Below are 24,081 nucleotides of genomic sequence, written 5' to 3' on the forward strand. Positions count from 1 at the left end.
AGAAGTTATTTTATTTAAAAAAAAGGGTGGTATGGGGTTGGATGAGCTTAGAAAGCAGTACATTATGTGAAAAACAGGAAGATGGTTTTTATTCTGGGCTGTGGTTTATACACATCTATTTAGAAGTAACTCTTTCTTCCTCAGGCCCCATCAACCTCCACATGAAAACTGAATGATTTTGCTTAAAATTATTTCAGTGTCTAGCACAGCAAAAATCATAATGATTGGTATTCAATAAAGAAATATAGAATGAATGAATGTCATTAACAATAGCAATCGTGGTATACATTTTTTTCTCTGTAAACTTCCACAGCAATTTAATTTGGACCCCAAGTCATAGTTCCTTGTTAAAATGCAAACTCAATAATACCATGTTGGAGACTGTTTTGATGACTATAAAAATTATTCTACCGCAGGTTCTAGCATTATTCCATGCCTTTTCATATGACGTTTTTTATCTGCTACTGCTATCACCATGTTCCCCTAGAGTCAGCCTACTAATTTTGGCAGTCATTACATTGATATCATTATTTCAAAAACTAATGATGCTCACAAAATCTCTAAGTACTAATGATGCCTTTGAGGAAGTCAAAGTCTTTGAAATATTAGCTATGGCTTCTAACTCCTTCACCTTTAGTATATTTATTCCAGTTTCCCACAGCCCAGGTATTGATCCTTAAATATTTCTCTTTTGTTTTTTCTCAAGAGGCCCATTGGTTCCTGGAGGTGCAACATGTTGTCCTCCATTTAGTGGGTGGTTGAGGAGAGGTGGGGGAGAGTGGGTGGGTAAATGGACCTATATGTTGTCTGGAGAATAAGGGAGGGTAGGCATTTTAAGGTTTACTCGTTATTCATAGGATGTGAATGAATGTAAGCTGCCAAATAAGTGTACTAAATGGTTTTTGGAAGAAGTATTCTCCTTCATATTGTCTACTGTTAAAAATATTTTGTTCTCATGAGGATGAGTATAAATTGAAATTCATAGCTTACATTTCTATTCCAGTTTAGAAGCCAAAGCTCCTCATACTTTAGAATCTTTTCCTATACCATATCATTCCAGAGAAATTGTATTTTTCCCCCAGCAGATTCTCAAATACTTAAAAAAAAGACTTAAATTAAAAACTTAAATTCCATGTGGAATTTAATTTGACCCTTGTGTATATGTAAAAATAAACTGTAAATATCCACACTGAGAAAATTCCAACCTTAGATTCCATGAAATAAAGGTGTTTTCAACTAGACTGTTGATAATTTTGCAGCACATACTGAGAAATTTAGCTCATTATTCTTTAGGTTTTGCTCTTTTTTGTTTTTTGTTTGTTTTGTTTTTGTTTTTTTAAAATACGTAGCCATTCCATCAACTTACAACTTGGATTAGTGTTTTTTTTATGCTGTTGTGAAATGTCATACTTAAAAAAAAAAATCTGTTATGAAAAGTAGAAAGAACTTTGGTCTTGGAAGCAAACTATCTGTTTTTCTTTGCTGATTCTTCCACTTCTTAGTTGTATAACTTTGGGCATGTCACTTGGCTTCTCTAAGACTCACTTTACCCATTTCTAAAATGATCACAGTGTTGGATTCAAAATCCTGGACTTTGCAGGCACGTTAACCTGTGTTTGAATTTAGTTTGCTTTTTTTTAAAAAATAAAATGTGTAAATGTGACTACTTAATTAAAAATTTCTGGGCCCAAAGATTTTCATCATCATGATAAATAATTTCTACCTCATATGATTTTTGTCATTACTTTAAAAAATAACATATGTAGAAGCATCAATAAATAATATGGTTAGAATCAAATATATGGTGATGAAAGGAGAGCTGACTCTGGGTGTTGAACACACAATGTAACATATAGATGATGTATCACAAAATCGTACACCTGTAACCTATGTAAGTTTACTAACAATCGTCACCCCAATAAACTTTAATAATAAATAAATAAATATAATAAATATAATAATATTATTATTATAATATAATAGGATCATAAGATGATCCTGAAAATTACCTGAGAAAATGTATATATGAAAGATTTGTAATTACAAAGCATTATTATTTAATATGTCTTAAGGTTAACTTAAAATTGTGACATAAAAAATATAATGCAATAAAAGAAATAGAGAACGATTTCTGATTCCCAACAGTCTGCTGGTAAAGACTTGATTTGCAGCTGAAACTGCAAATCAAGTCTCCAAGTATTTATTACACCACATTTATTCAGTATTCAGTTTTCTGATTTACTATAGGGGTAGTGAAGAATGTCCTTATGAATTCATAATAGAAAATAGCAAGTGAAATTTGCTTATAGTACATATTTCTTTCAACCCAAATCGCAGGCAGGTGAAAATTGATTAGACAGAAAACAGTTAGTAATAATAAAATGTGTTTTGGTTCAGTTTCCAAGGTCTTGGCCAGCTTCTAATAAAACAAAACCAAACAACAAACAACAACCTCCTCACCTGCTAAAGCTCACTGGGAGTTCATGCGATTGAGAACACGTGAAATGTGGTTGTGGGTTCTTCCTCGAGTAACTGGTCTTGCACATCTCACAAAGAATTTTCCTTTTCTCTGTTGATCTCTAATTTGTGGAGGCAGAAAAGACCTCAGAGGTCAATATTACACAAAAGGTCAAACTTTTTCTTCAGTATATTTGACAGGAATTCATATAAATGAAGACTGCATCACTGAAAAACTATCCTCATAATGTAATTATAACTTTAAATAGATCTAATTAAAGTCTCCAGTTGTGCTTGTTCTTAATTGTAGAACCACTAGTCTCATTCAGTTTCTCTTACTTGAACATAGATTTTGATCCTTTCTAACATCTTCATTCTGCTCTTACCAAAGAAACTGGTATAAATGAGGATTAAGTAAATGAGTTCTGATCTGCTGTTCTTGGGAGACATTCACCTATACCAAACTAGCCTAATTAAACTAGAACGAATTTGGTTTTGTTTGCCTCTTCCCAGGAATTTTTACATGAGTAGAAAAGTGTGATTTGAAAAATGCACTGAGTTTTTTTAATGCATTAATTCAACAGTTATTTAGTGAGCACCTTCTATGTATCAGCCAGTATTTTAGTCACTGAAGTGAACATAAATGAAAACAAATTGCCTTCATGGAGTTTACATTCCAGTGCAGGAAGCAGACAATAAACAAGCTAAATAAAGTGGGTTGTATTTCAGTAGTGATAAGGGTTAAGGGGAAAAATAGAGAAGGAGAGGGATGGAAGACATGGAGAAGATGATCTGCTTTGTTACCTCTGATGGCCAGGGAAGCCTTCACTAAGAAAGTGATCCTGTAATAAAGACATAAGGCACATGGAGGAGAGGAGAGGGAGGGAGAGAGAGATCTGGATGAAATGTTTCCAGACAGAGAGGTCAGCCAATGCAAAGGCCCTAAGTGGGTGCATGCCTGGATATTCTAAGACTATGAGGGATGCCAGTGTAGCTTCAAAAATAAGGGATGATACCAGAAGTATAACAAGGTCACAGAGGTAGAGGGCCAGGTGGTAATCTGTCAAATCGTATAGGATCTTGTTACTTACAGTACATTCTTGTGAACTAGCAGCATTAGCAGCATCTGAGAGTTTGTTAGAAATGCAGACCCTTAGGCCCCACCTCAGCTCTTCCGAATGTGAATGTCATTCTAACAAGATTTCCCAGAAATTCACATGCATGCTAAAGTCTGAGAAGTGCTAATACAACATTGATTAGAACATGTTAAGTGGGCTTTTACTCTGTGTAAGACATGAAACTTGGGAGGTTTTGAACAGAAGAGTGATATGATCTAACTAATATTTTGGCCAATCATATGTCTGCTCTATTGAGAAAAACTGAAGGTGGCCACGTAGAAGCTGGAAACCAGTGAGGAGGCCATGATGGTGACTCAGCCACCTTCTGAAAATAACATTGAAAATCAATCTCTGTTAAAACCCAAATACATCTTGGAAGACTATGACTTTAAACTGTCATTGGCATTAGCACATTGATGGAAATTTAGTCTATCAGATTATTTTAGGAGGAACTGGGATATGAGCAGGCAATTTCTGAGACTAAATAGAGAAATTCTAGGTTGCAGGGTAAGGATCTGACTAGGAATGAAGGATCTGTGTGTAGCACTGAAATAGAGAAGTCTCTGGTTTTTAAGAGGACAATATTCATTTCCTGATAACCTAACCCAGGTGGTAAAGAACAAATTATTGCAGAACCTCAGCAACACTTTTAGGGAAGAAAAGGAAATCAGGATTGGTAGTGTTAGAAATCCTGCCCTAGCTGAAGGATCGCAATGATAAGTAAATAATACTTCAGACTATGTAGTTCAATGGGGATGTAAACTCCGAGGGATGCCATGGCAACAGGGAAGTGAATGGTGATGCTGTCAGCAGCAGTGTTGGATTAGAAAGATAGCTTCAATATGTAAGGCCATTAGTCTACTGAAGTCCCAGAGCACTATGGGGAAAGGGAAACTGACAAGGTTCAGGTGGGGCATCAAGGGTCCTGCGAAGCCGCTGGGCTTTAGGGCCCAGCTCTAGTCCTAACTGGAAAGCTGGATGATTGAAATGAAAGCCAAGACGAAAGACTGCTCACATTAAATGGGCCAACATCACAGATTTTGGAAGATTGTGACAGAAAGGCAAATTTTAGACCCTATGCAATGATGAGGTAAGCTTAACCATTTTATTCATCTCTGGCTGAAAAAGTGGGTGAATTGAACTTACTTATTCAACACATATTCAGTGAGTGCTGTTAATTTACCAGGCACAGTTCTAGGTTTTGGGGAGTATCATAGAAAAAGCAAAGTCCTTGCCCAAATGGATTATATTGTATTGAAAAGAAAACAAGCACATTAATGTGTGCCATAAAGAAAAATTGGAAGGGTAAAAGAGAAAGGGAGCAGAAGCAGGAAGAGGGGTGTTGCCATCATATATCGGGTGGCCTCAGAAGGCATCTCTGAGAAGGTGACATTTGAATGGAGACCTGAAAGAGGACAGGATATGAAACGTAAAGAGAGGAGGGACAGGAAATGCTCCAGGCAGAAGGAACACTTACTGAAAAATTCTTAGGGCAGACTCTGGCTTGGCATGATGAAGAGGAATGTCAAGGACTCCATTGCCTCTGGAGCATGCGCACAGACAGGGGGTATCAGCGTGGTAAGACAGAGGGGTAAGAGATATTAAAGTGGGAATTAGGCAGCATGGAGGCCATTAAAAATATTGATTCTTGGGCCACACCAAAGTTCCAGTTGTGTCTTATTTGGGAATGGAAAGTATCGGAAGATCTTAAATCTCTTCAGGTGATTCTCATCCACAATAAAGGTTAAGCCTCACTGATACAATATTTTTTGAGTCATTTAAATGACTTTGGCTTTTATTCTGAGATGGGAAACCAAGGGAGTATTGTGAGGAGAAGAATGACGTGATCTGACTTACTTTTTAAAGGTCCATTCTAATCACTGTGTGGAAAATGACAGGGGGTAAGTGTCAAGGTTGAAAGCTGGGAGACCAGTGAGGAGGCCACTGCAATAATCCAAGTGAGATATAATGGTGGGTGGGCCAGAGTGATTATGGTGAAATTAGTGAGCAGTAATTGGATTTGATTACATTTTGAAAGTAGCTCTGACAAGATTTTCTAAAATATTGAATGTGGGATATGAAAAAGAAGGTTAAAGATGAGTCCAATGTGTTTGGCCTAAGTAGTTGAAAGAATGAAATTGCCATTTTTTTCTCTCGCTCCTTTTTTTTTTTTTTTCCTTGAGATTGAGAAAACTGTGGGAAGAGCAGATTTGAGAAGCCAAATGAGAATTTGCCTTTGGCATGATAGTTAATATGAAATGCTTACTAATTATCCAAGCAAAGATGCCAAGAAAGCTGCTGCATATATGAGTTGGGTGTTCAAAAGAAAGTTCTAACTAGAGATAAATGTTTGGGGATTGTTAGCACAGAGTTTGTATTTAAAGTCATAAGACTCAATGATATCACCAAAGATATGGGTGTATCCAGAGAAGAAAGATAACTGAAGACTAATCCCTAGGACAATTTAGTCTTCAGAGGAAGGGAGAGAGAAAAAGGGGTATAAAAGAGTCTGGAAGGATCAGCCAGTGAAGCAGGAGAAAAACTACAAGTGATTATTTAGAAGCCATGTTAAAAAAAAAAAAAAAAAAAAAAAAGTTTCAAGGAATTTCAAATGATCAACTGTCTGTCAAATGATGTTCATGGATTAAGTATGATGAAGACTAAAATTAATGATTAATTTGGCAACTAGCAATCACTGGTCACCTTGACAAGAGCAGATCTGGTAGAGAGAAAGGAGGAGAAATTAGAATTAGATTGGAAAGAAAAAAAAATGAGAAGGGAGGCAGTGGAATTATGAGAATAAGCACTTTTTAAAGGAGCTTTTTAAAGGAAGTATTGAGTCATGGGAGGGGTTCCTGAAGTGGGATGTGAGGTTTGTGGAAATGTTTGTGTGAAATAAAATGTATACAATGTCTGTAAATTGATGGGATGATACAGTAGGAAAAACTCATGAAGCAGAAGAGAAACAGGAGACTGTCCTTGAATAGGATGATAAGTAATAGGATCCAGTGCACAAGTGGAGGGTTTGGATTTAGGAGCACAATTCATCCATAGTAATATTAAAGAAAAAAAAAAAAAAAGACAAGTTCAGCTGCTCATTGTTTGAAAGCCAGTACTTGAGAGACCAGTGCTGGGTGGAGAGGAAAGTTTGCTCTATTCAGGAAGCCAGCAGCCTGGGAAGACGATGGACTAATGACCAAAAACCATCTCCAAAGTTCTGGACCAAGCTTAGGAGTTTTAAAGGGGAGGAAAGGGTGCAGGAGTTCCAGGGAAATGAGAGACAAGGCTATGTTTCTTTAGTCATAGATAACGCTTTTTCACATCAGACTCCTGGGTGCCAGCAATTGATGGCAGCTACCTTGGAGACATTCCTTCTTTCTGCAAAACGAACTTATAAATTCTCCTCGAGACCCTGAAGTTATCTCCCTCCTCTTGACAAAGAAACAGCACATCAGCAACACAAAATTATACTGTGAGAACAAAAAGAGTTGACCAAAAAGAGTGGTTAAAATGTGAACAAAGACCTAATTAAGAATTGAATTATTTTAATTCTAGCTGCCAAAAATACTATGAGCACTGGAATTACAAAGGGCTCAGCTACAGTAAGAGGAGAGGAGAGGAGAGCATAGTAAGGGCATGCATGCAAATAGGTTGAAAGACAAGGTAGTGGGAGCAAGTGGAAGTTAATTTTTGACTGCTTGTATTTATAAAACAAACAGGAACCAAGACCAAGTGTAAGCAGCAGGATACAAACTGCGGGGATTTGAAGAAAAAGACGGTAAGAATGATTGTTCTGGAGAATGGGAGGGAAAGTAGACTAGTGAAGTGTAATGGGATTCCTAGAACAGACCCTTTTGCAGTAGTAGTCGTGACCATAAATTGGGACCAGTCAGCATGCTTGTGGGTTTTTCTCTAGCTGTCTTTAGCTGCCTGAATATAAACATGGAATTGACAGACAGTCAGAGTAGGTGTTTATTAGATAAGCACGGTGGTGATGTAGGTGATGTTGGATCTGCGGGCAGTTTCTGAGTGCAGGCTGGGATCGTGTCTCGTGAAGCCGAAGAATGGAAACATGGACCAGGGAGAGGCAAAAAGTTTTAAAAAGAGGATAGTTTATTAGAGGCAAGAGAAGAGGTTGCAGCTCCCGAGCGAGAGGGGTCCCAAATGGAGGGTGCCCCATGACTGAGGCAAAAGCTCTTACTTTTATACCTTCCCTTGCCTGCTTGGGGAAGGGGAGATGTTTGAAGAAGGGACCTTGTTTGAAGAAGGGAACTTGCACCTTCTAATGAAATTCGTCTACCAGGTTTGTCCTGCTTGCCCATCCTAAAAGAATTAGCAAAGTAACCCACTCTTATCTATCAGATCTGCTCCATTTGTCAGGCCAAAAGGAATTTTATGATTAACCTCAAGGCCTTGTTACATTATGTCCTGGAGCAAAGGAGTGATTTCAAAACCTGACTTTTTACGATATGACTGTCTCTTCTTTATTCCACCAGGGGCCTCCCTGTCTACCTAGGGACATGCTAACTCTCCTGTATCAGTGGCTGACACTAGAGTGAGAGTATTGAAAGAGTATGCAAAAAAAGTATCATTATTATGAATCATGGTATCAGAGTTGCATGGGAGGAAAGTGATGACATAAAGGAGACTGGGGAAACCAAAATTATGGCAGGAACAGTGGACTGTAGGCCTGGATGGAACTGAAGGATTGTTAGAATCAGAGAACCAGAAGGGCAAGGACAGGATTGGAAATGGTATGAAGTTGGTTCTACAATGACACATTTGAAATTGAGATGCTGAAGAGACTGCTGCTATTGGAAAGGATGTAACATGGGAGTGGGTGGCTGGGGTAGGAGAAAAGACACAGTCTTTGGAGAAGAGGAAGCCAAGGGGCTGAGAAGCTCAGAACCAGAATAGGATGTCTAATGAATAATCAAATCACCAAAAATAACCACAGAACTAGTGTTTGAGAGAGTGACAGATAGCAAAGTGATAAAATCTTCAAGGAGTGTTGGAAGAGTGACAGAGAGTCAGCAGATGCTGCAGTAAGAATAAGTAGCAGGGAGTATAGTCTGATCGCATGACCTTCAAAGCTAGAGGACTTTAGAGACGAGGGTCTAGAAGTAGTTCAAAGGGTAAAAAGGGAGACTAGCTCTTATCCTGCCCCAGTGGTATGAATCTTCCAGAAGAGAAAACAAACTACCACTTGACAAGACCACAGGTAACGTGGTATCCCCAGAGGAGAAGCAGGTTCTACTTAGCAAACAAAGGTGAAAGGAAGTTTTTTAAAAAGTGAATGATATATGTCCTGGTTTGGGACAGAATTGATTTTGCCTGGTGTCCCACTGTTATTTTTAATGTCATCCCTGTGATATTGTGACTTTTGGTAAGAAGTATATATTTTGTCTCCCTCCTGTTTCTGGCACAGAGCTTCTGAAATGCTTGGAATTTCCTAAGTGAGGAGAGCAACAAAGGTGTCTTTTATTATGTTAGAGAGGTGACTTTTGGACTGCATCTATGAATGAGGCTGGTTGCCAGGGAAACCAACCTTGTGATTAGAGGGTTAGAACTTTTCAGTCCCACCCCAACCTTGCAAAGGGGAGAAGGGCTAGAGATTGACTTCAATCACCAAGTGCCCAAAAGGACAGGGTTTTGAGAATTTCCAGGTTGGTAAACATTTGTAGATTTGGGAAGAACAGCACACTTTGAGAGAGCATGGAAGCTCTATGCCCTTTCCCCATACTTTGCCTATTCATCTCTTCTATTTGGCTGTTTCTGACTCATATCCTTTTAAAGTAAAGCAGTAATCCAGTAAGTATACTGTTTCTATGGCTTCTGTGAACCACTCTAGCAAATTAATCGAACCCAAGGAGGAGGTTGTTGGAACCTCCAATCTATAACCAGTCAGTCTGTCAAAAGCACAGGTAACAGCCCGATCTTACAATTGGCTTCTCAATGGGTGAGTGTGGGTCGGGGAGAGTCTTACAGAACTGAGCCCTTAACCTGTGGAATCTGACACTATCTCTTTAGACAGCATCAGAATTTAGTTGGTTTGTAGGACACTCAGCTGGTGTCTAAGAATTGTTGGTTCCCCCACCTGTTAGAAATGGTCCTAGAATTTTTCATCCCCTTTCACTCTCAAGATTATTCCCATTGCAACAATAAATTGTATGATCTTTCTAGACATAGTGGTCATGGTGATGATAGAGTTCCATAGAGCAGAGTGGAAGAGTCTAGAGAGTTGGAGAGGAATGGGAAAGTTGGTCCAAAGCAGGGTCTGAGCAGATTCAAATCGATAAGAAATGAGGAGTGATCTGAAAGTCTTGGATTGTTCCAGGGCAGGCTCAGGGACCTAGAGCCAACAGGGGCAAACTGGGGTTTAGGCAACCTATGTTGGTAAGTTGGTTAGGGTAGAGTGGCAAGAGGGGTGAGCATGTTCACAGGAGCGTAATATCAATGGCTGGGTCGAGGCCTGGCTAAGAGCAGTCTTACCGGCACCTGAGAGAATGGAGGCATGTTTCCCACAGCTAAGGATGAAGTAAGTGGGAACTTACTAAGTGGGAACCAAGTTACATTAAAGAAAGAAGGACATGAGTAGAAAACAAATTTTGAGTGTTACACAGTTTTGCATAGGTTTTTCCTGGTCTTACGGTGTGACTCAAACCCATGAACTGGCCACATTCTCTCTCCTGGTCGCTCCTTTCCTCTTCCTCCTAGAGCTCTATAGTACATGTGATGTGTAAAAATGCCAAAGTAGATTACAATTCATGAGCCAGCAGCCGAGAGAGTAGGAGCTAACTTGAGCTTCAGTAAGTGACTTGTAACATATTGACTAGGTACAGAAGTTTAAAATTGTTGTTAGGCCTTTCTTACAGTAATGCATAATCAGACTGATTGCAACTTGGGGAAAAAACAAGACAAAATACTCAACAGCTTTGGTTCTATAAAAATACCAAGAGTCCTGGGCTGCCACACCACTAGGCTTAGAGGTAGCAGTGCATTTACATTTGTGCTTTTGACAAATAATTCTGACAATGTATGATTCACTTCAGCACTTAACTAGCATCTGAGGCTCAGGTCCCTCTGGCATATTTTTTTGCTCTTTAGAAATCAGAGTTTTTAGATCTGTGTCAGTTATCACACAGTGACTATCACTCTTCTTTCTGCATCAGTGGAAGAATGAAAAAACACAGACAATCATTTCCAGCAGCCCTGCCAATGCATTTTTAATGCCTCGGATTGGGCATTTTTTAAATTTATTTTTTCCAAATCATTTTTGTTTCTAATAATCTTCATGGATGTCTTAAATCAAAATTAGTCTTGATTAGAGATTTTTCCCAGAGAGGAAAGGAAAAGCCTAAAACCATATATTTCTCAGGCAGTCATAAGCATTTTAACTTGAGTTAGAATATGTCAGATCCTATAGCACACAAAACAAACTATAAATAAGGGTTCTTTTTCCTAGATGCGCAGAATGTGTATATATATATGTATGTGTATATATATATATATATATATATATATATATATATATATGTATATATGTATATATATGTATATGTATATATATATGTATATTACATGTATATTATATATATATATATATCCTAGATGCACAGGATATATAAAATATATATATTACATGTATATTAAAATAAAGTAAAAATTATAAAGTGGTATTGTCTTATGTTTATAAAGATGACACTACTAACCCACTATTAACAGAGCATATACTTTAAAAATTGCCTTTTTTTAATATAGTGATTTAATCCATGATGAAAGCAGACCTGCTCCAATTCTTCTTTTAATTAGGAGCATTCATTTCCAATTCATCTATTCATTCACTCAATCCTTTAATCAATGAACTTTTTTTATTCAATGGCTGCTAAGGACCGGAAACTATGTTAGGCACAAAGGATGCAGAGAGATGGATTAGTCTAGTGGTGGTGGGAGGAGGGAGTAAAACCCAGAATAGTAGCTATCCCCCAGAAACATGTACAAGGTAATATGAGAAAATAAGAAAGGGAACAGAGCATAGCCTAGGGAATTAGGCCCATTCAGATCACAAAGATTTCCTAGAGGAAGTAATGTCAAACTTAGAATTAGTAGGATTTAATTAAGTAAAAGATAGGAATAAGTAGAATAGGGAAGAGACAGCCTGAATCAAAGCATGAAGGTTAGCAGAGCACAATACATGCAGGAAACAAAAAGTAATTATAGTTTGATATTACGGTGCTTGTATTAGCCAGGGTTTTCTCGAGAAATAGGACCAATAGGATATTATATATAGATTATATATCCTATATATAATAATAAATATCTATAGCCTATAATTATATATATATATATAAATTACATAATTATATATGTGTGTGTATATATGTATATATACATATATATACTTGTATATATATATATACACACATGTGTATATATATAGTATGTGTGTATATATATATAATGATATATATATTGTATGTATATATATATATATATATATATATATATATATATATATATATAATGATATATATTTTAAGGAATTGTCTCACATGCTTATGGAGGCTGAGAAGTCCCACAATCTGCTGTCTACTAGCTGGAGACCCGGGAAAGCCAATGGTGTAAATTCCAATCCAAGTCTAAAGGATGGAGAACAGAAACACTCATGATGTATATTCTGGTTCAAGGGCAGGAACAGACTGATGTTCCAGTTCAACCAGTCAGGCAGTGAGAGAGAAAAAATTTAGCTTTCCACTACTTTGTTTTTTTCCAGCCCTCCATGGGTTAGATAATACTCATCCATATTGGGAGGGCCATCTGCTTTACTCAGTCCACCGATTCAAAGCTGATCTCTTCAAGAAACATACTCACAGACAGACCCAGAAATAACGTTTAACCATATATTTGGGCATTCCATGTCCCAGTCAAGTTGACACATAAAACTAACCATCACAGTGCTACAATAAAATGAAGGTGAAGCAGTCTGTGTCTGTGGATCAAAGACACCTACTGGGCCATGTATCATCTGGTTTAGTTCTTACTCTCAAATTTACTTTCCAAATTTGAAAGTAGATATACATCCTTAAGATTTTCTGTTAGAAAAATGCAAAAAAAGTAAAAGCTTTACTTGATGTTTTTTAATCATACTATGATGTTTAAATTGGCTCACTCTACAGATCCAATTCTACCTTTAGAATTAATCTCTGTGGTACATCTTCATGACTTTTCTATGTTTGATAGGCACACATATGCATATAGTTTTTTTGTTTGGTTTCCATTTTGACATTTTCAAAAATAAAATGTTTTCTTACCTTTGTATTTCAATTTCTGTTGTGAACGTTTTTTGTTTGTTTTTTAAATTAAACTTTTAATTTTGAGATAATTGTAGATTCACACGCAATTGTGAGAAATACTACAGAGAGATCAAGTGTACCATTCACCCTTTACCTATTCTAGTTTCCCCAATCTTGCAAAATATAGTACAATAGTACTATATTACAATAGTACTATAGTACAATATCACAGCCAGGATATTGACACTGACAGAGTGAAGATACAGAACATTTCCACCACCACAAGGATCCCTCTTACTGCCCTTTTATAGCTGCCTTCCTTTCTTCCACCCTTTCATCCCTCACCCCTGGCAACCACTAATCTATTCTCCAGTTCTTTAATTTTTGTCATTTTACAAATCTCATATAAATGGAATCATACCATATGTAACCTTTTGTGATTGCTTTTCTTCACGCAGCCTAATTCCTTGGAGATTCATCCAGATTGTTGTATATAACAGTAGTTTTATTTTTGTTGTCCACTAGTATTCCATGGTATAATACAACATGTTTAAACTGCCTGTTAAAGCACACCTGGATTGTTTCCAGTTTGGGGTTACTATGACTAAAACTGTTATTAACATTGGTGTAAAGGGTTTTGTATGACATAGGTTTTCTTTCTCTTTATTAAATTTATTGGGGTGACATTGGTTAATAAAATTATATAGGTTTCAAGTGTACAATTCTATAATACATCATCTACTTATTGCATTGTATGTTCACCACTTAGAGTCAAATCTCCTTCCACCACCATATATTTAACCACATTTACTATCTTCTACCCCCCCCCCCCCCCCGCCCAACACTTACCTCTGGTAACCACTACACTAAACTGTTGTCTGTGCCTGTGAGTTTTTGCTCTTTTGTTTGTTGCTTTCAGTTTTATATCCCACATATGAGTGAAATCATATGCTTCTCGACTTTTTCTGTGTGACATATTTTGCTTAACATGATAATCCCAAGATCCATCCATATTGTCGCAAATGGCAATATTTCATTTTTTTTATGGATGAGTAGTGTTCCATTGTGTATATATACCACATCTTCTTTATCCAATCTATCGAAGTACATTTCAGTTGTTTCCATGTCTTGGCCACTGTGAATAATGCTACAATAAACATATGAATACATATGTCTTTACATTTAAATGTTTTTAGATTTTTTTTTAGGTAGATACCCAGAAGAGGGATGACTGAGTCACATAATAATTCTATTCTTAATTTTTTGAGGAAACTCTATACTGTTTTCCATAGCAGCTGGACCAGTTTACATCCCACTAGCAGTGTATGAGAGTTTCTTTTTCTCCACAGCCTCTCCAACACTTTTTATTACTTGTCTTGTTAATAATAACCATTCTCATAGGTGTGAGATGGTACCTCATTGTGGTTTTGACTTGCATTTCCCTAATAGCTAGTGAAGTTGAGTATCTTTTCATATATCTGTTGGTTGTTCATATGTCTTCTTGGGAGAATTGTCTCTTCAGGTCCTCTGCCCATTTTTTAATTGGATTGTTTGTTTATTTGTTGTTGAATTGTATGAGTTCTTTATATATTTTAGATATTAGCCCCTTATCAAAGGTGTTGTTTGCAAATATCTTCTTCCATTCGGTTGCTTGCCCCCATGTTTTTGTTGATGGTTTCTTTTGCTGTGCAGAAGCTTTTTAGTATAAACATCTTTGAGGTTAGCATATATATATTTACATATCATTTTGATACCTTCAAAACATATTATGAATTACTATAATTTATCAAGTCATTGCCCTTGATGAACATTTGGAATGTTTCATATATTTCTCCTAAAAGCAACTATGATAAGCACTTATTTTTATGTATTTGTTATTTTTTTTATATATATAAATGCAGTCCTAAAGGTGAGATTGTAGGTTAAGCAACATGTGCATTTACAAATTTAATAACCACTCTCAAAGTAGTCTCAAAATGTTGTAAGAATTTCTACTTCTATCAATATAATAAGGGAGTGCCGTTTTCCCACTTTCTTGCCTGAAGTTGCCAGAATTAAATGGTTTTACTCTTTTTTTTTTTTCATTTTTGCCAAAATGATGAATGGAAAGTATCCCACTTTTATTTTCTCTTTTCTGATTATTAATAATGTTGAACATTTTTCCAAATATGTATTTGTACATTTTTGTACGTTTTTATATATTGATAAATTAGTTATTTTGCTTTTTTTTTTTTCTATTGGCTTGTTATTGTCATTTTTATTACCTCTTAAAAATATTGATAGTAGTACTTTGTCTTTATTGTAACTCTGCCTCTAACCTTTCAGGCTTTTCTATTCCAATGCATGTCCACATCTGCATTTGCACTGTCTGTTAAGCGGATATAGTAGCAAACAAACACAATTTGGTCAGGTCTTAATACAAATCTTGGTCAGGCTCAAGTGTACACTTCATAAGATAACATTTCTTGCCAGACAGTGCTTTCAAAGAGCAGCATTTACTTTTGTGAAAAATGGGAAAAGCTAAATGGTTTTGTAAATATGTCTCTAAGCTGTCCACTGTTTGCTGTCTTCCTTTTTATCCCTAAGACTATTAATATAAATAAGAATTTTATGAAACTTAGTTCTCTAGTAAAAGATATACACTGAAAGGGCTCAAAGTATTTAAAGCTTTCTTCTATGGGCATTTCTAATTAAGATACTGGACTTTCATGCCTGTGTATTTGTTTCCATTATATTAAGTTGTAGACCTTTACAACACATGCTTCAAATTTTTACTTTCTTATAAAATTTCTCCCTTCAATAGGAGAATTTGGAGTCTATATATGTTTTATTGGCATCCCTGTGGGTCCCAGCCCCTGGATATCCTTTTATATTTTTCAAAGGACCCTCCCTCTCCTCTTACTTTGATTTATGTGGTCAGTGTTCTACTATGATTTTTTTTTCCCAATTTCTGAATTCAGTTTTCCTACTAAAATATGAAAGCCATGATGACTAGTGATCCTTCTGCTTTTACATTCATCAGATTGTCATCTTGGGCACTAAAACTTCTGATTATCAATTCCCCCTTTTTTAAAAAATATCTTACTCTATTTTCCTTATTTTAAGTCAATATGTTTTGCAAAGTCCTTTAGGGCTTTGCTATCTGGCAATAACTCAGTCTGGGAGATAGTAAAATAAATAAAATTTTAATGCCTTGATAGTGTTTTGGGGCAATAAATATATTACAATATAAAATCATACTGACATTTGGTAGAAAATAGCATGCCTTTTCAATTTTCCCTTTATTTCTTCTCTCACATATAATATTAAATACTGGAATCCAAAAGTATAAAGGGATTTAAAAAAAACTTCGTTACTAAGGATAGAGCTTCTCTTTTTATGTCATAAGGAATTGGTTTATGATATAATCTGAGCGTATCGCATTAATAATTTTCATATTTAACATTCAATGTATATTTAACATTCAATGTATAATTAAAATTATAAATTTTATTTTATTTTTTAAGCTGTGGTAAAATATGTGTAACATAAAATTTACCATCTGAACTATTTTTAATTGTATTGTTTAGTGGCATTAAGTACATTCCCATTGTTGTACAACCGTCACAAACGTTCATTACCAGAACACTTTTTATCTTACAAAACTAAAATTCTGTACCCATTAGACAGTAACTCCCCCATTATCCCCTTCCCCAAATCCCTGGAAACCACAATTCTGCTTTCTATCTTTATGAATCTGACTACTTTAGCTACCTCATATAAGTGGAATCATAGAATTAGTACTTTTGTGAATGGCTTATTTCACTTAGCGTAATGTCATCAGGGTTCATCCATGTTGTAGAATGTCTTTCCTTTTTAGAGGTAAATAATATTTGATTGTATGTATATACCATATTTGTTTATCCATTCATTAATCAGTAGGCACTTGAATTGCTTTTACCTTCAGCTATCGTGAATAATGCTGCTACAAATATGTTTGAGTCCCTGCTTTCAATTCTTTTAGGTATATACCCAGAAGTTGAATTGATGGATCATATGGTAATTCTGTTTTTAATTTTTTGAGGAACTGCATCCTGTTTTCTAGAGCAGATGCACCATTTTACATTCACACCATTTTTTCCACATCCTCACCATCACTTATTCTGTTTATTTTGTATAGTAGCCATCCTAATGGGTGTGAGTTGGAACATATAAATTTAAGTTCTATTTTAATATTAATTTTTAAGAGGTGATATTTTTGGCTAACAAACTTGAATTACTATCATTTTTAATATTATAAATTACTACAATTTCCATCATTTACTCCAACAGAATTTAGATTGTGCTGTCTAGTGAATCCAACCCACAAAAATGGCTCATCCAATAGTGATTCTCAAAGGCAGAAGAAACCAATAACCTATACCTCAAGCAACAAAAGCAAATCAGAATATGGGGAGAGATGTGTATAGTTTAACAAAAGAAAAGCAAAATGTGCTATTCTGACCCACCCAACTGAGAAGTGTTGGTTTTCCTAAACTCTCTGGGAATATTTATCTCTGACCATTACCCGTCACTGTTCCCAGAATTCATCACAGTCATAGAACTGAAAGGGAATGTGAAGATCTCCCAGTTTAATCATTTCCCTTTATAGGTGAGAAAAATATACATAAAAAGATTAAGTAATTTATCTAAGACCACACAGCTAATTAGTGTCAAACTTTATGACTACAACTCACATCTCTTAACTCCTGGTCATTTGTTCTTTCTATCACAATTATAGTACTTAAGTCTCTAATGTCCTCCCAAAGCTATTTAAAATTCACATCACAATTTGAATGATTCTCAAACTTTAGAAAGTACTCAGAAGTACATACAAAGGCTGCACAAAATGCTTATTCCCAAACTTCAAACCCAGATGTTAAGATTTACTGGGTCTGAAGTGGGATCACAGGAATTAAATTTTTAATAAACAGTTCAGGTGTTTGTGATAAGTTTGTTCACAGATTATCTTCTGGGAATCACTCTTCTTGGGTGTTATTTAAAAACCTTTGGCCTAATCCAGTCATCTACTCATGGGCATTTCAGTTGTTTCCATGTCTTGACTTTTGGGACTAGTGCTGCAATAAACATAGGGGCCATATATTTTTTCGAATTGGTGTTTTGGATTTCTCTTGTTTTGTACGCCTAGGGTTTCCAGGCGGGAATTCCCACCCGTTCTCACGAATTTTTTTGCTTTCCCGTTCCCAAATCCTGAGATATAAACTGTTTTCTGTTCTCCATGATGAATCGTTTCCACAAAGTGATCACCGATACTACCAACCACCCGGTTCAAGGAGCCAAGTTTCCCGATTTCCTGACCAACTTTTCTCAGGATTCAGCAATGGAAAAGCAGAAAAAATTTCCTGAGAACGGGTGGGAATTCCCACCTGGAAACTCTATGTACACCTGAAACTAATTGGAAAAAAAAAAAAAAAACACACACAAAAAAAAACCTTTGGCCTAGACCAGTGATCCCCAAAGTGTGGTCTCTGGACCCACAGCATCGACACCACCTGAGAACTTACAAGAAATGCAAATTCTTAGCCCCTACTCCGGAACTACCTAATTGGAGACTCTGGGTAGGGCCAGAAATTCCATATTAACAAGACCTTCAGGTGATTCTGATGCAACTAATATTTGAGAACCAGTGGCCTAGACTAATATTAAGTCCAAGCTACTGCATTCTATTGTCTTTCAGCAAGAGGCTTTAGGCATCCAGAATTTCGGGTACATCTAAGTAATCTAAAATCTTTTATCACTTTAATTGATAGTACCAGGCTTTTTAGTATATGTACGTGATTTTCTTGAATGTTTCAACACGAAGATACAGAACCTTCACTATCTTTGCTCCTTACATGTAATTAATCAGAAAGTAGAGGTTAAGTGAGGAGCACATCAAGTGGCAAATGTCGCTTCTCCCCTTGTGATAGCATTTACTTTTTTAGGAACAAGACACTTATCTGCTTGCTGCGCATCTCTACCTGAATGCTCTGCCAATGCCTCCACCAGCTATATGTCTAGCACTGAACTAATTATCTTCCTTTGCAAGTTGATGCTTATCTTTCTGTGGTTTTTATTTCTGCTAAAAGCACTAATAATGTCCCTGTCATCCAGGCTAGAAATTGAGGAGTCATTTTCATTGCTTTCATATTTCTTAGCAGAGCCAGTTAATTGCTTGAACTATCAATCCTGCCTCTGCGGCATCGCTCCCATTTATTCCCTTCTTTCCCTTTCTACGTCCAATTTAGTAATTCATGTCACCATTACTACCCTCCTGGACTATAGAAATTACTAACTGATCGGTCTCCTCCCGCATATTAATCTTCCCTCAGAATAGTTCTGATAGCGATCCATCTTTGCTCAAAAGCCTTTAAGTACTCCACTTTATCTCGAGTGCAATTTGTTTATCCTGGCATTCAAAGTTCTCTACAATTTGGCATCATCCTTCCTTCCATTTATGTATCCATTATTTTCATTCAAAAAATTTATATCAAACACCTATTCTGTGCTGGACATTTGTCTAGGTATCTTTTTTCCCCTTTCATATGCCTTGTATTCCTAGCAAACAAAATGACTGACTTCTCTTATATTCCTCAATATTCTGACATTTCAGGTGTTCGTTTCTCTCCTTTCATCATGAATCTACTCCTCCCACTGGCTTTCTTTTCTGTCCATTACCTGTTCATTTTCAAGATCCATCTCAGTTGTTACTATGAAGTCAATCCTGATTCTCTTGCCTAAAATGTTTTCTTCCTCTACTAATAATAATTTAACAATTTATTAATAATGTATCCATCTTGATAATTTATCCATCTGTGCATACGGATTCTTCTTAGTATTATAACTGTCTGTGTCTATCTATCCTTCTAGATTATATGCTACTTAGGTCAGGATTCATACCTGATGCATCAGTTTATCCCTATATCTGTACAGCAACTCATATATAAGTGTTCCGTAAATCTGTGGTGAATAAAATTAAGGCGCTAAATTTCCGGCTTGATTCTTAAGTCTTTCTTTCCAACTTGAATGACTAAAATCTTCTTTGATAGCAATAAATCTCAGATTGCTCATGAATTCACACCCCCAAATTTTCAAGCCTAGACTTAAAGGGACTGGATATTTTTGTATGCTTATTATATTCTGGGTGTTACAACTCACTATCTTAAAAAACTCTCTGTAAAATAAATTGAATAATAAATAGAATGGGTCTCAGTCCTTTTCTATCTAATTTAAATGACCTCAGTCTCATTGTGAGTGTTTATTTAACTGAGATCTATTATTTTGATCAGAGGAGGTTAACATGTGGAATTTTGTGTATTTAGATTGGTAAAATGATCAGTTGTATGTTCTTTATTCTTTTCGTCTAGAAGGCTGGGAAGCAAAGCAGAAAGGACAGAGCAGGACTAGGCTAGGGTCAAGCAAGTACAGCACTCACCTCAGGTGCATAATGTATGGTGGGGGATTGCCAAAAAAAGCCTCAGTAATCACTATACATAGACATGGCTCCATATGGCATTGGCAGGTCCAGTTGTTATTTAAAATTTTGGTATTTTGTTCATCATGAATTTTTAATTTTGATGTTTCAAAATATTGCATTAAAATGTTATTTATCATGATTCCTGAATTTGGTGCTTCCTTCAATTTTGTGCCCAAGCCCAATGCTTTACTCTCCTCGACCTAGTCTAGACCCTGAGGAGAACACAGAGAATGAGACAGGAAAGAAAAAAGAAAGAAGAATAGTGAAGATGAAAGGCATGAAGGCTGACAGTCACAGTCACATAATTTTATTGAAGAGTCTTCATCTTTAATTTTAAAATATTATATTTGATAAAAGATATACAAAACAAGCAGATGAACGATTGTGCCAATATTGGTGTAAATCAATGATGTGTGCTTGTGTACAGTGTTTATATATTATATACAGATGTTACCAAATTGCATAGTTTATGCCTGACTATTACCACATAATGTAGTTATTGTATAAGCCGAGGAAGATTAATTTTGAGTTCTTTTTATTTTTCTAAACATATGCTTATTTTTTCTTGTTAGTATTAGTTACAAAATTTTTGCAATGTTTTAGGAGAATTTATGTGTTAATCTCTGACAATTTCCAAACAGTGTGCCTTAAATGTTTTTTTTTAAGGGTCCAAGAGAACATATTAGATCTAAGCTTATATTGTTTGGGCTTTAGAGGGAGATGAAATGGCATCTGAGGCTGAGCAGTCAGCCATGAGGGCCTAGTCATGATCCTGAGAAATTACCAGGTCAATGTCCCTAAATGTAGCACATAATTTGTAACTCACTGTGAAGTGGAACAATATAAGCTAAAATATGGAAAAAATAAAGAGAATTCTGGTTCAGTATACTTCCGTGAATACATATATTGTAATCCTCTGAGCTTTAGTTTTTTACCTGTAAAAAAATAAAGGCTGTGTAGTGTGAAAATACAAAGTTTATTTTCAAAGAACATAGGATATTGCCTGGAAAACAGTAGATACTCACTAATTGTTGTTTTCCCCTTCCCTGATAATAAGGCCCACCATAGGCATTTGTTTGCTGATGTCTCACCTAGAACGTTAAGCTTGGGTGCCCCATCTGCTCGGCAGCAGGTAAATGTGACAGAGTTTCTGCCTCAAATTCTATCACTGTCAAAAAAGTATTGTGTTTAATACTTTTGTGTATTTAACTCTGTATATAAAATATCTAGCTTACAGGAAACTTATAAATTACAGTCAAGTGAAATACTTGAAATACTGCACTTGAGCTGCAAAGCACAAGAAGATTTTATCACCTTTCAGCACAAAATATCAATATTCTCCTTCACATATAAAGGATACACACATTTGTGTAATTCTAGTAACAGACACATTCTTGTCACTTCTCCATTTGGGACTTCGCATTAAATAATAATATGCAAATTTAGGCAAATTCCTTTTCTACATTAGGGGATCTAATTAAGTTTGTCAATCTATCTGTTTTTGGAAATTGCGCCACATATTATGGACAATAATATATGATCCAAGTCTCCTTAGAACTGTCCACAATATTTCAGATGGTTTTTGGTAACATATTGTTAGAAAATCAGGAGCTGTATCTTGGAATTGCGTTTTTTGTTTCTTTTATACCAACAAGCACATTTTTTAAGTTGGGTATGCTGTGAGAGCCACTTAATGATCTAACTGGCCAAAAAAATTTACCAATCTGATATTCTCTATTCATCATCTGGCTGTTTAATATACATTTTTCGAAGTTGTATCTTACACTCAACAGTAGCTCACCTGTCATCTTTTCTTTCTCAATAGCAAAACCACATTTTATGTCCCAAAGCCTTGAAACATTTCTTGACTTCTCTCTTTCTCTCACATCCCATGTCTGATTGTTAGCAAATGCTATTGGGTTTTTTGTTTGTTTGTTTGTTTGTTTGTTTTTAATTTAAGAACACATAATTTTCACTACCTTCATTGCTATTACCCTAGTCCAAGCCACTATCAGCTCAAACCTGGACTCTTACAGTAGCCTCTTACCTGGTCTCCCTGCTTCTACTCTATTCTGCCTTAGTCTCGTGCCACAAATCAGTTATAGGATCTATGCCTTTCCACCTTATCTTTTTTATTTGGTTCATCTGGTTTCTTTGCTGTTTCTTGAACATGCCAAGCACACACCCTGTCAAATTTTTTTCACTGCCTGTTGCCTCTTCCTGGATTGTTCTTTCCCCCGACAGCCCCATGGCTGGTTCCTTCACCCCCTTTTAATCTTGGCTGAATGTCCCCTGCTCACTGAGACCTTCCTTGACTACCCTATTTTTAAATGCAATACCCTCGTACCTTAGCATTTCCCTGCTTTATTTTTCTACTATGGCATATACCTTTCTAACATATAATTTACATATATATTTTATGTACTGTTTTCCTGCACTAAACGTAAGCTCTATGAGGGCAGGAATTTTTGTCTTTTTTGCTCACTGATTTATTACAAGAACCTAGAATAGTGTCTGAAACATAGAAGTTTCTTCGTAAATATTTGTTGAATAAATAATTTTTTGCCCCATAAAAACCCTGAAATATCATCAAACAAAACTGAATCAGTCAAAAGTAAATAGCCTCTATGATTTCTTTTTTATATTATAAGATGATTTGGATACAACTTTGTATCAAATTATTAATTATTAAATTTTAGGATTTAAAATATACAGTCTTAGGAAAGTGGCATTTACATTTATTTTTTTTTCCAGCCACTGCTTCATTACTCAGTGAATTAACTATATTTAAAAAAAAAAAAAAACTGCCTGAAACATTTGCTAGAGAATGTTAATTTAACGTACAATTTTAATTTCTATTTGTTTTCTTAACCTATGTTTCTTTGACCAATACACTTTCTAATTAAATGAGCATCTCCCAAAATATGTATAGCTTTAATATGTTTGATGAGAACTTTGCCTGGCAGCTTCTGTGCCTCAAGAATGTTGTAGGATAATTTGTCAGGTTATCGAGTCTACTTCCAAGTGTCTGAGGCAGTGAGATATCATTTCAGTCTAAAATCAGCCCAGCAATAAAGCCCATAAGGTTGTGGGCAACAAGAAATCTAAAGTAAGAAAGACAGGACACAGGATCCACGAATAAATGCTGAAAAATATATTGCAGTGAATGAAAATGGGATTATGTATGGAGACCACTGTCAACAAGAAATTTTGAGTACATCACAGTTTTATTGGATGTTTGGTTCTTTAATTAGACCTGCCTTCCATTTAGGATTTACATAGGGGTAACTATAAAATGTGATTTAGGAAGCTTTAAAAAAAACATCTATTGACTAAATAGAGAATCAAAGAACATTAAAACTGAAAAGGACCTCAGGAGTGATTGATTATAATCCCCCATAATATGTAGAACTCTTTTCTCAAAAGTCTCACAGGCCCTGTCATTTCATTTTTGAACAAAGCAATTTTTAAAAGCCTTTCTCACACTATACCAATATCTGTCTCCCCATATCATTCATACACTGCTTTAAACAAGTATAAACTCTTCAGATATTTAACATCAAAATTCTGACTTTCTAAATTAAGCATCTCTTTGTTTCTCAGATGCCATGCTTTTCTGAAATTTCTTCTGAATTAACCATTTTGTCAATGTCCTTCCTAAATTATTGTTCCCAAAGCCTGACACAATACTTTCAGTACGGTTGTCTGACCCACCCAG

The 24,081-nt window shown here is 35.8% G+C and overlaps 1 protein-coding gene across 3 annotated transcripts in view; it reads left to right on the forward strand.

Moving 5' to 3' along the window:
- Positions 1-24,081, forward strand: part of GRID2 (glutamate ionotropic receptor delta type subunit 2) — a 1,331,224-nt gene that overhangs the window by 1,072,435 nt on the left and 234,708 nt on the right. The window lies entirely within an intron of this gene.

Source organism: Rhinolophus sinicus, chromosome 1 (genome assembly GCF_057876585.1).
Source record: "Rhinolophus sinicus isolate RSI-liver-muscle chromosome 1, RSI-T2T, whole genome shotgun sequence".
NCBI classification, from domain to species: domain Eukaryota; kingdom Metazoa; phylum Chordata; class Mammalia; order Chiroptera; family Rhinolophidae; genus Rhinolophus; species Rhinolophus sinicus.